This window comes from Stegodyphus dumicola, chromosome 3 (assembly GCF_044657685.1).
Source record: "Stegodyphus dumicola isolate Sdum_Otavi_A_Nest chromosome 3, ASM4465768v1".
NCBI lineage: Eukaryota > Metazoa > Arthropoda > Arachnida > Araneae > Eresidae > Stegodyphus > Stegodyphus dumicola.
In genome coordinates, this window is record NC_140770.1 from 151,992,805 (window position 1) to 152,006,061 (window position 13,257).

Consider the following 13,257-nt stretch of genomic DNA (forward strand, 5'->3'; position numbering starts at 1 on the left):
GCTTTTTCTTGACAAATTATACACGCTGCAATAGGCAACCAATGTTAAATTTCTGCAAGTCGTCCCTACTCCTCCGGATGTGATCAAGGTGACAGCCAGCAACGCCTCAGACGAGGGAGAAAACCCGTTTGGGTTAGTCTGTTTCTTATAAGGTCCATGATCCACGCATGCTGACATCACTCTGGCTGCATCGGCACCCCTGAACTTGCCACATTTCCTTGTTCCAACCATCTTTGCCACAGCCGGTGCACTATGGACGCATCCAGGTGTGTGTTAGCTGAGATTTGACGTATGGAACAACCTGCCCTTCACAAGCCATGCAGCATGCCCCGCGTAAAATTGTCTGTCTGCTTGAACTGGCTCCGTTGACGACGGCCTGGCATTCTCTGCTATTAAACTCGTCCCCTGTGAACGAATTTTCTACGATGATTTCCCTAGCAGGAATAACGGCACGAAAATTGAGCATTATGCAGGTTCTTTCCCTTATATCTTCTTCAACGTGCGCTGGAGAGCTGCGCATTTCACATCATTACGTAATTCGGTGACGTGCGTCTATCCTGGAATTTGCATAATATTCGAGCCACTTCTTCTAGGTGTTGCATTTTCAATGCCAATTTAAATCCGTCACCGTCGTTCAACGAAGGCAAATTCGTTGAATTTTAATGTGAACATCAAGATGAATCACCGCATTCAGCGCTAATACATTAATATGTGTCTAGATATCCTAAAACTTGAATTACATACTTTTAGGATATTTAATTTTTTCTAGATTTATATTTCTTAAATATTTTAATATTAAAGTTTACAAAATTTTTTTTAATAAAACAAAGATAGCAGCTTAGCACTCAACTTTACTTACATCAGCGCCATCTGTATAATTTGCAGAACACACTTACATCACTTTGAAAATACTTTTGCATACCCCAACGCTAATATAGTAGGTAAGTTAGAATTAAAACTTGCTATTTACTTGCTTTAAGTATTTTTTAAATATTTTTTATGTAGTATTTAAGTATTTTCTAGATATGAAATTATATTTTTATGTATATATTTGTTTTTTATAAATTATAACGTTGCGTTAGCTTCTAACTAGCACGCAACCGAGAGGTGACTGTGAAAGCTTGTATAAACCACAGAGTCTTATAAAGGGTTTAAGTCCCTTTTTATTCAACGTAATAAATTACAATGGCGTCCTCTTGACGCTTACAGACTGTGCCTACTAGGCAGTCAAATAAAAATAAGAACCTGAAAAGAAAGTAAAGACAATATTCTAACTACGAGGCTCTCTAAAATAACTAATTCACCGCGTTTTACAAATACCGCAGCTAATTCAGCAGACTTGAAGCTCACTGGAACAATTGCAACTACTTCCCGCCAAGCACATAGGCCGCAACGCGGGGTTCTTCAATTCTCGATAACTACCTCCGCGCTCGCTAAGTAAGAATAACTCTCTCACCGAACTCGTTTCCTTCTATTTAAATCATACTACTTCCGCTGATAATTTGAATGCTTGCGCGTTCTACTCAAATTTACATATTCTGGCATTGGCAGTTCCAGGGGAAAGTAAGGCTTGACAGGAAAGATAGTTTAAACTTAAAATAAATGTTAGTTAAAATAAATATAAACCCTACATTTGCCGCTGCCAGAATTTGGAAAACTTGGAAGCAGGTCCTACAAACGACCTGTTGTAAGTTTATCTAATTCTGAACTAACTGGCGAAAGCCTCGTTTACACAAAAAAATCTTATGTAACAATTATATATTAAAATTCTGTTAGTCGTTGCAAAGCTTTCTTCTTACAGCAACTTTTCCTGGACTTCATCAATCAATCTTGGTCTTTCCTTCCAGCATCTGGAAGGAATAAGTATCAGTATCTTTCTACATACATTATAATTTACACTTTCTTGACACAATAAATTTTTGTTTTTAACGTTTCGTTTTTCTTAGTTATTGCTTACTTCACATTCATTCAATTTTTCAAGCATTAATTTAACTTTACCCTGGCTCTTCACCATGTGTGGTGTCAAACGGGAATACTCGTGTTTTAGTCTTACAACACTTCCCCTAACCACCATGATTTGTTAGAATTCAACAACCAAATAGACACACCTTACTCGACATTCTACAACTCAATGAGCTACTTTAATATTCTTAAAAATTCAAATGTAGGTGGAGAACCTTACAAAACACATTCATTCTAAATTCCCCCTCATTCATCTTTAGACATGCAGGCTTTCGCTCTAAAGCATGATTTTATCTACAGTTTAATACTTAAATTTTGACTTCATTGCTTTTAAGCATTCACTTTTAGCATCTACAATTTTATGCTTCTAGACTAAATTCTACTTTTACATAACATGCAAGTATTTACATACATTTACAAAAGTTTAATACATATGCTTTTTACAATTTACCATAAAAAAAAAGAAAATAAATTTTTACTTTACTCATTCTTCGCCAAGCTGGCGGCACTGAAAGTAAAATTCTTATTAATACAAGAATACGAAGTTATTTTTATCTTCGGCCAAATTTTGGCTTTAACATAACAGAATTAGTCTTTCGACCAACAGAAAATGCTTGTTTTTAGCTTTTACACTTAAAGAAAATAATACTTTTGCCTTAGCTAAATAAAGTAAAACAAAACTAAGTCTCAACCGAGACATATTGACTTTCGTCAAAACATAGAACTTCGTACTTATGCATAACATTTCGGAACAAAAGAGAAAAATATTTATAGAAGGTTTTAACTTATCTTTGAGTTTTCGATGCTTGAAATTCCGTCATTCGTTTTTGGCAAAATTGATCCCAAGTTAGAGGTGTCATGGATGTCAATCTTCTCCTTATTGATCTCCGAGTGTCGTCCCCGTTGCTCTTTCTTTTGCGTCCTCTACATGCTGGCCTCTTGACGGAGTAATCGTCTGGTTGTTGGCCTTTGCGTTTCTGCCTGGGACGGCTGGTCTTGACGTCCTCCGGTCTGGAGTCCTTGAATTTCTTCTGTTCGTCGTAATTTTGTGCCTCCTGTTGGCGTTTCAGTTTCCGGAACGGCGGCCTTGCTGGCACCTGACTCTGTGGCCGTGTGCGCGTTCTCCTTGATGTGTAATTTCTCCTGCCATCTTTTTTAGGTGGTGTTTTCGTCTTTACCACGGTTTCTTTACTCGGTTCATCTGTATTTTTGTTTTTCTTAAACGCCGGAGCTTGAAAATCCTCTTTTCTTTTTGATACCGACGTCCGGGTTGTAGAAGTGCTAGGTCTCTCTTCAGTTCTCCGTTTCTTGGGTGGTGGAATAGTTGTTGCAGTCTCTGGCCCTTCTATTTCGTTTAGACTTGAGTCCTGCAAGAAACTTTTAAGGATTTCAAAATCATTTGGCTTATAGTATTTTTTCACCTGGTCGGGACTTGCTTTACAGATTTCCCCTCTCTCGTTTTTAAGATATAAGACTACTCCTTTGATTTCCTGAATTACATAGGGGCCTTCAAACTTTGGAGCTAGCTTTGCCATAAAATTGTCTGGGGCACTTGATAAAGAAAATTTCCGTTTCAATACTTTATCTCCAACTTTAAAATCTGCTTCACGGCGTTTTCTATCATAATAAATTTTCTGCCTATTTCTTGCCGTATCCGAGGTTTTAAGCGCCTGATCAATTAGCTTTTGCACGTCCTTTTGTTTAAACTCCTGCTCTCTTTGTTGCACAAAGAATAATTTATCTAAAGGCGTAATTAACTTTTTGCCTAAAAATAATTCTGCTGGAGTTTTTCCCGTAGTATCATGATGTGCCGTTCTTAAAGCATAAGCTAATTCATTTATGTAGCCATCCCAGCGCTTGTGATGTGTGCTAACGTAACTGCGAATTATTTTTACAATGTTTTTATTAACTCTTTCTGCTATGTTAGCCTGTGGTCTATACGGAACCATTTTGATATGGCGTATATCAAGTTCATTGCATATGTTTTCAAATATTTGACTAATGAATTGTTTTCCGTTATCGCTAATGACTTTTATCGGTGCACCGTATTTTAAAATGTATCTGTGTAAGAATGCATCTGCGACTGTTTTGGCTGACGCGCGTTTAAGTGGAACAATTTCTATCCATTTTGAAAAATGATCTACTATTACTAAAAGAAAACGATTTTTATTTAACTCGCTCTGGGGGAAGCGACCAAGGAGATCTATGCCTAAAATTTCATTCGGAAATGTAGCGCGAATGCTATTTAAGTACCCGGCCGGGCTGTAATTAATATCATTTATTAACTGACATTGATTGCAGGACCTGACATACGCCGTTACTATTTTGTATAATTGCGGGAAATATACCGCCTCGCGTACCCTTTTTATAGTCTTTCTGACCCCGAGGTGGCCCGCTATTTTTTTCTCGTGCAACTCCTTCAAAATGCTTAATCGAAGCGAGGCTGGGATGACTGGCTTATACTCAAGATTTTCGTTTGTTGTTTTCGTATAGAATAATAAATTATCTATTATTTCATAGTTTTTTGCTCTATTTCTTATCGCATCGATATCTGTATGCTCAAAGCTTTCGGGGTCTTTCAAATAAGCATAGATATTTCCAAATTCAGGATCAGCTTTCAGTTCAGTAATAACCGTATCTCTAGAATCTAAAATTTTTGAAGTCAACACAGCGCATTTAAGTTCATTACCTTCATCGTCCAGTTTTATACGAGAAAGTGCGTCAGCTACATTGTTTTCCTTATCCGGTTTATATTTTATTGTGATATTATATTCTTGGAGTTTTAAATCCCATCTTATTAACCTGGGCGTTAGGTTTTTTCCCGAGTAAAGTCTACCAACAGCCGCATGATCCGAAAAGACTGTTACTGGCGATTTGCCGAAATAAACTCGAAATTTGTGTACAGCCATTAATACGGCTAATGTTTCTCTTTCTGTAGCTGTATAATTCCTTTGTGTTTGAATCAATGTTTTACTAAAAAATGCCAGCGGATGGTTATTTTGCATAAGAACCGCACCCACCGCATAGTCTGATGCATCTCCCGCAATTTCCAGGTTTTCGTCCCCCTCAGGGAATTTTAAAACAGGGGCATTAATAAGCGCTTCTTTTAATCTTTCAAAAGCCGTGTTCGCTTCCGCTGTCCACGTAAATTTACTCTTTTTTCTTTTGATTACTAAGAGTGGTTCAACAATATTAGCGAAATCTTTTATGAAAGATCGATAGTAAGAACATAGTCCAAGGAAAGACGAAAGTTTCTTGGCGGTGTTGGGCGGTGGGAAATTCTTAATAGCTTTTATTTTTGAATCTTGCGTTTCTATACCCTTTTGCGAAATTTTATAACCGAGATATTTAAGTTCTTTAGTTGCGAACTTGCATTTTGAGGCGTTAATTGTAAGACCGGCCTATTTTAATAATTTAAAAACTTGTTCTATATCATTAATGTGTTGTTCCAACGTACTACTCGTTATACTTATATCATCTAGATAAATTAAAGTTGATTTTCCTAGGACAGGCTTTAGAACAATGTCCATAGCTCTCTGGAATGTTGATGGGGCCCCACACAACCCAAAAGGCATGCGTAAAAATGCATAAGTGCCCGATTTTGTTATAAACGCGGTTTTATGTATATCTTCGGGTCTCATAGCTATTTGATAATAGCCAGACGTTAAGTCCAAAGTAGACATATATCTTGTCGATTTGATCTGTCTAATGATCTCGTCTATATATAACCGGCAAAGGGTAAACTGGAAATTTGGTAATACTATTTAGTTTTCTGTAATCAATAGCAAACCTCCAAGCCCTTTTATCCGAAGGAGGAAACTCGTTCTTTTTCCTACATACTACGACTGGACTCGCGTACTCACTATTTATGGGCGTTATTATTTTATTCTTTAACATCTCCTGAATATGTTCCTCGATGATTACATCTTTTTGTTTGTCATAGCGATAAGGTTTAGTCCTACAAGGTTTTTCGGCATTTAATTGAATCTTATGCGTTACTATTTGGCAGTTTCCTGGTTTTTCTGAAAACAAATGAGAAAAATTACTCACCACTTGCTGTATTGCTTTACTTTCCTGGTCATTCAGATGGCTAAGGTCCAATTGCGGTGTCTCCGCAGGTTCCACCACCCTCTGGTCCATCTCCAGCACCACGGAACCATCTTGAAAATTCAATTTGGCCCTCGCGGCCCTTAAAATGTCCATACCTAAAATAAGAGAGTGTTGGAGGTCTTTCACCACAAAAATTAATACTTTGAGATTTTCCTCTTTTATCTGTAAGTTTAATGATACTTTCCCGATGCAGTGACATGTTTTTCCTTGCGCCGCTATAATTTCCGTATTTCTGGTTTTGAATAGTCGTATCCTATAAAAATTCTTTTTGAAGAACTTTTCACTCATGAAATTTCCTTCTGCCCCTGTATCGATGAGGGCTTCTACTGGTACATCGCCAACCAGGACTTGTATAATTGGTAGCTGTGAGTTTTTTACGATGACTGTATTTAGATGTCTATTTGAGGGTTTTTCTAAAACTTCCGGGGTCTGGACCCTATCTTTCACAGGCCCCTCTAGTCGTTTAAAGCTTTCCTTTCAATCTGTGTCTTCTGGGTACGCGGATGCTTATTTTCAAATTTTCTTTTTGGGCCTTGACCTTCGAGTTTCGATGCGTTAGCTTGATAGTTCTTTCCCCCATATGAGCGATTTCCATTTCTGGTTTCCTCCTTCCTTCTGGTACTTTGAGAATATGTTTCCCCTCTCGCTCTTTCCGCTATTCTGCGATTTTGAAATTTCACCGCCAATTCGGTTGTTTTCACCGCCAAGTTCCTGCAATGTGGTTGGGTTTCTAATTTCAAAGTAGTCTTGGACAGCGGGTAACAATCTTGGTAATATTATTTCAATTATCTCCGCATCGGGTTTTTTCCCATACAACATATCCGTTAGTTTGATTTTTCGTAAAATAAAGTCCGTCAATTGTGCTGTATCCCGTTGATAGAAACTATATAGCTCGGCTTCCAGCCGTGCGCGATCTTTCACTATGGGGAAGGCCTTTACTAACGATTTTTTGAAATTTTCAAAAGTATACGTCGGGCTTCCAAATTCACCTAGAAGAAATTTGCCTATATTTTTCCACCATAGCGCGGCCTGTCCTCTTAGTGCTGATGTGGCAATAGCAACTTTTTGTCTTTCAGGCACAGGATAGAGCTGAAAGTGGTTTTCTATACCTTCTAAAAATACGGACACCGAATTTTTTCCGTCGAAATAGACGTTTGGCTTGATTGATGCTCTCAAAGTCTGGACCAGGTATCCAAATCCTTCTAACTGCGTTGTCATTTCTTGGTGTTGTCCAGCGGCTTCCATCCAGTTTTCGGCCATTTCAGTTCGATAAGTGTTCGGGCGCCAATATAACGTTGCGTTAGCTTCTAACTAGCACGCAACCAAGAGGTGACTGTGAAAGCTTGTATAAACCACAGAGTCTTATAAAGGGTTTAAGTCCCTTTTTATTCAACGTAATAAATTACAATGGCGTCCTCTTGACGCTTACAGACTGTGCCCACTAGGCAGTCAAATAAAAATAAGAACCTGAAAAGAAAGTAAAGACAATATTCTAACTACGAGGCTCTCTAAAATAACTAATTCACCGCGTTTTACAAATACCGCAGCTAATTCAGCAGACTTGAAGCTCACTGGAACAATTGCAACTACTTCCCGCCAAGCACATAGGCCGCAACGCGGGGTTCTTCAATTCTCGATAACTACCTCCGCGCTCGCTAAGTAAGAATAACTCTCTCACCGAACTCGTTTCCTTCTATTTAAATCATACTACTTCCGCTGATAATTTGAATGCTTGCGCGTTCTACTCAAATTTACATATTCTGGCATTGGCAGTTCCAGGGGAAAGTAAGGCTTGACAGGAAAGATAGTTTAAACTTAAAATAAATGTTAGTTAAAATAAATATAAACCCTACAAAATTATGAATTAGTTCTTTTTGTTTCTTATTGGTTTATATAAATTATGTCTAGTTCCTTTTTAGTTTCTTTTTATTGATATGCATATTCGTGTCGGGGAGGTTCTGTAGACAAGGGTTTCTAAAATGCATTGGTTTCTAAATTATTTTTTTAAAAAGTTCAATTTAATACTAGACTTTACATTGCTTATTTCTCAAAAAACTTCATTGGTATTTTCCTTTTAGAACTTTAATTTTTAATTGCTAATTTCTAAAGCTACCACTTTATTGGTATTTCTTTTTGGACATTCTTTACTCTTTACTTTTGGTTTTGACTTTTACCCTTGCCTGCATAAATGACGAAACACGAATTGAATGATTGAAGAGTTAGGTTTGGAGGCAACTTTCCCTTGATAAGTCTGCCTCCTGCCTGCTCAACAGTCATTCACTTATGCGTTTTTTTTTTTTTTTAAATTTAGATTAATTTTAATTTGCTAAATTGGTGAATTTATTTTCATGGTTTGGTTTTGCACTTGATTTACTTATGCTATCTGAATTTAAATGATATTGTAGATTAGTTCGAAAATTAAATCTTTTATATGTTTGCACATTTTTTAATTATTTTAACTTTAAATTTGCTTTTTTACATATATACATGTTTGTTAAAATTTAAATTTGTTTAAACTTAATAGAACGTTTTCAACAAATTATATAGTGATAATTTTAGTTTCTTGCACAATTTATCAGAAACTGCTAACAAGATCTACGGTAAAACTAACAATTTTGAAACTTTATTAAAAGATAGTGACAGGAAAGGCATCACTGGTATTGAATTCGATCATGAGATATGTATTTTTAAAGACTATATAGTAGACAATAATGGCGCGGCGTATCTAGCCGAGTTTTATTATGAGTCTAAATGGCGCATCTAAACTTCTACACTTGTTATTCAGCGGTATTTCTATCTAAATTAACATTTAATCTAGTTTGAAAGGGACTTTATTAGAATTCTAAAACAAATGAATGTAATCTAGAATCTATTTAACATCTCATCCGCAGCATTCAAGCTTCATCAAACAAATTGAAAGCCAGTTCTAAAGTTCACAGTGTTGCCAAGCGTTTTTTAAATCAATGCATTTCTACTGATTTTTGCATCCTTAATTCAGAGGAGAGAAAAGTGTCTATTTAAACCGGCACAAAGCTAATTATAAAGACAAATTTCAAGTCATTTTGACATTTCTGCAGTTTATTTGTCTAACCTGCTCATTTCATTAAGAATATTGTTGACTTCGTATTTTAGTGCTACACGCGATGAAAGGTCCTCTTCTAAATTAACAAGATTTTTTTAAGTATGCCGCAAAAAAGACATGTAAATCTCTCATTATAAGCAATTGAAAATGACGTATGTGCTGAATTAGGCACAAAAGAAATTTTACTTTTATTAATCTAAAACGTAGAAATTCAGATGGAAATAAAATTCAGAAAATAAAAATTCAGATGGAAAAAGATTATTAATTAAATTTTTAATTAATTTAATATCAATTGTTTTTTGTTAGAATATAATTTATTGTTTGAATATGGATTTTGTATTTTTATTTCTCCTTCTAAATTATCTTCTGTCATTGAAACAAAATGCAAATAATAAATCTGATTTTAAAGGGCGCTTTTTCCGAATATATAGGCGGACGCCGAACGCCCTAGCGACGGTCCTGATAACATTGGCTTGTCTGAGAATAGAACATGGCTCCATTCCTATTACATAAATATACCTTTTCAACTTTACATATATTTTCAACGTATTTCTGCGAAGCCTCCAATATTTCACGTATGTACTATTGTCCCTTTGGTCTTTTGAAAAGAGCTCTTTCCAAGTTCCGATTGATGAACTCTGGAAAGTTAGTGCAATAGAAAGGAAAATCAATACTTCCCAGAAATTTTAAGAGAAGCCTCTCTATTATGGAAATCACGATACAGATTAGGGAAAATGTTATCAGATTGGATACGTAAAATACTTTTTGAACTTTAAACGTTTGATAAACGGCTCTGAAATAGTTCTAAAAATGTGTAAACACCCTCTGGACTGCTCTTCATTTTATGTTGTTGTACGCTTACGACCTTCTCCTAATCCTCACATAGCACTTCCATCTTCCCAAAACCGATACGGGAGTTGCTGATTATATTTCTGGCCTAATAATGAAAAAACAAATGTTTATGATCGAAACCTGTTTTGCTGTTTTTCAAAATTTTCTCTATGCATATGCATGCTCATATGCATAGAGAATGCATGCGTTTGAACCAATTTTTTAGGCACTTTATGCACTCAGATTGAGGTAACTCCAAAACATACATTTTGAATGCATCAGCTGCTTCTTCGGCTGCCGCAAATCGCTGAGCAAGTAATTTTTTTTTTTTTTTATGTGCGGGAATTAAAAAAAAAATCATTTGATGCCAAATCAGAGCTGTACGGCGGATGACCCATCAATTTGATGTTTTGGCTCGCCGAAAATGCAATTGTTTGAGCCGATGTGTGAGAGCTCGCATTGTCACGGTGAAGAATAATTCGTCTCTTCTGCATTTTTCGAATTTCTCTGATGACTTATGGCAAACAAATGGTCGTTTACCATTCGGAATTGACTGCACTGCGTCGCTGTAACTCCACTGTCGGCACGTGACCGTTTAATGCCGAAGAAACAGGCAACCGTTTGCTAGGATGTGCTTCTTCCTCGAACAACTTTTGTTGGATTTGGCTTGCCTTGGAAGATTCATACAGTCAACTGCTGATTTGTTTCGGGCTCATATGCATAGAACGGCGATTCATCATCTGTGTAGATGTTATACACAGCCTTTGATTCACCTTGAATGTATTTTTTCAACATTTCCTTGCGCCACTCGCACGAGCCTTGTTTTGAGCGTTTGTCAGATTATGCCGGATCCAACGCGAACAAATCTTTTGTACGGCCAGATTTTCATGTAATATCTTATCGATGCTTGTCATACTAATGCCCAAAGATACCTCAATCTCACGGTATGTTACATGACGATCTTGCTCAGTTCACGCACAGCATCGATATTTTCCGGCACAACAACCGATTTTGGACAACCTTAACGGAATTCATCTTAGAGCGAATGTCAACCACTATTGCTGTATAAGGAATTAAGTTAATCGAAGCACTTTTATCTTGATAATCCACGTTGAAAGTTATGAAAAATAATCGCACGAAAATGTTCACGCGTCAATTCCATTTTTTGCCCGAGATAAATTTTTCAGTTTACTGTAAACAACACAAATCACTGTAAAATGGTAAAATGTTCTAAATATGCTATGTTTAAAAATATGAAACTTTCGATTGGAATCGTGTGCGGTCGCCTAGCAACACTTCATACTTCCAAGGCCAGAAATATAAATAGCAGTCTTCGTATTATTGTCTAGACTCTAAGCCACTTCAAAGGCTTTTTTGCAATGGGATGCGTTTGGTCGGTTTGCATGACTGATTGTCCTCTAGGCTGCGGATTCAAGTAAATCATTAGCTGGTCTTAGGCTCATTTTAATGACAAAATAAGCATTATTTTAATCAAAATGAGATCCAAGAGGGGAAAGGTGTAGTTACAGCTTGTTTTGAAATTTAATACACTTTAAAAACCACTGAGTAAATAAAGTTTTAAGTAAATGGTGTCCGAATATCTCAGAAACTTTCCTCTGGAGTTAATAGTATGTTTACCATTGATAGACTGCCAGACGAAATTGTATTTAATGAAGTTTATATCTTCCCCGTTCCCATATTTCATAGGAATAAAGAAATATTAACTTTTATCTTGTGACATGCTTTAAAACAAATTGCCAGTGTTCTTTGACTTATGATGAAACTACATATTAACAATGGCACATAGACCATATAAGATGAAAATGAAAAAATTCGGAACACAGTTTCTGTTAAATGTATATCGGGCCAAAATAAAACCGTAAAACGATCATCATTAATGGCCGGAAATACAACCCTTCTAAATTTTATCATATTATTATTATCTTTATTATTTATCATATTATTATTACTGACATAAAAAACATTTCTGGAATTATTTTGGAAAAATATAATGTGTAATGACCCTTTATATAAGAGGCGGACTTATAGGATCGCACATGTCTCATTCGTAAGGGCTTGTTTGAGCCAAAGACAATGCGAGCTTTCACACATCGGCTCAAACAATGGCATTCCAAGAAGTAGCCAAATCAGTAATTAGTGTTTAAAAGAATACCTTTTGTCTTAAGATGAAGGCCTATAAAACGCAGATGGGGTGGGCTCTTACTTCATAAATCCAGGCCTCGGATGGCACGTATGGGATGATGGTTGGTCACGATGAAAATGATAACATATTTGATGACATGAACATGTTGAACTTACCATTTTCTTCTGCAGCAGGAATCATACAAAAATGGACGCATACTTAGAGGAAAACTATATTTTGCCACAACTGTACCATGAATATTTCTTACAGTTACCTTGCATAGCATTTTATTGTGTCTATACATTATTCAGGGCTTAATTTCTAAAATTAGAAGTGCAGGAGGCCTATGGAAGACTATCAGGAAGGATGGAAACAATAAGTAAACAAAATAACTAAAAATTTAAAAAAATGTAAACAGATAAATAGAGATTTCATAAATAATTAAATAAAAAATAAATTATCCGACTTCGTCAAATTTTGCGCTCCGACTGGAATTACAAATCCACTCAAAGTTAAAAAGTACCACGGCCGATCTCCGTTTGAATTTAAGTCCTGATTTTACATACACTGGTGTGCAAAAATTAAGGACGAGACGGTTTTTTCAATATAACTTTGTACAAAAGCTGTCCAAATCAACACATTTAATAACGTAAGATCCCCAATACGTAAGGACATGAGTAATGTAAGCAGCACTTACTAAAAGAGAAATCAAAGGGATAAAAAGAAGCTTTATTGAAAAAGTAGCATGGAGCGCAATGCGACTGAAGGCCGAAACATCCCTGTGATGGGTGTCCAGCAAGAAACATCCGGTCTTAAATAGGGGGTAGGATCTCCCCTGACTGCTAGGCAGGTTTCACAGCGTCTGCCCATGCTGAGAATGAGGGTGTCAATGAGTTGTTGAGGCATTACTGCCCATTCGTCTTGCAGCGCCAATCGAAGCTCCGGAATCGTTACTGGTGGTAAGGTACGAGCTGCCAAGCGTCTGCCTAGAAAATCCCATACATGCTCGATGAGATTGAGATCCGAAGATCGTGCCGGCCAATCCATACGTTCAATATCCTCACTCTCTAAGAGCTGTTCGGCAGCTACTGTGCGATGACATGGTGCATTGTCGTCCATGAAAAGGAAC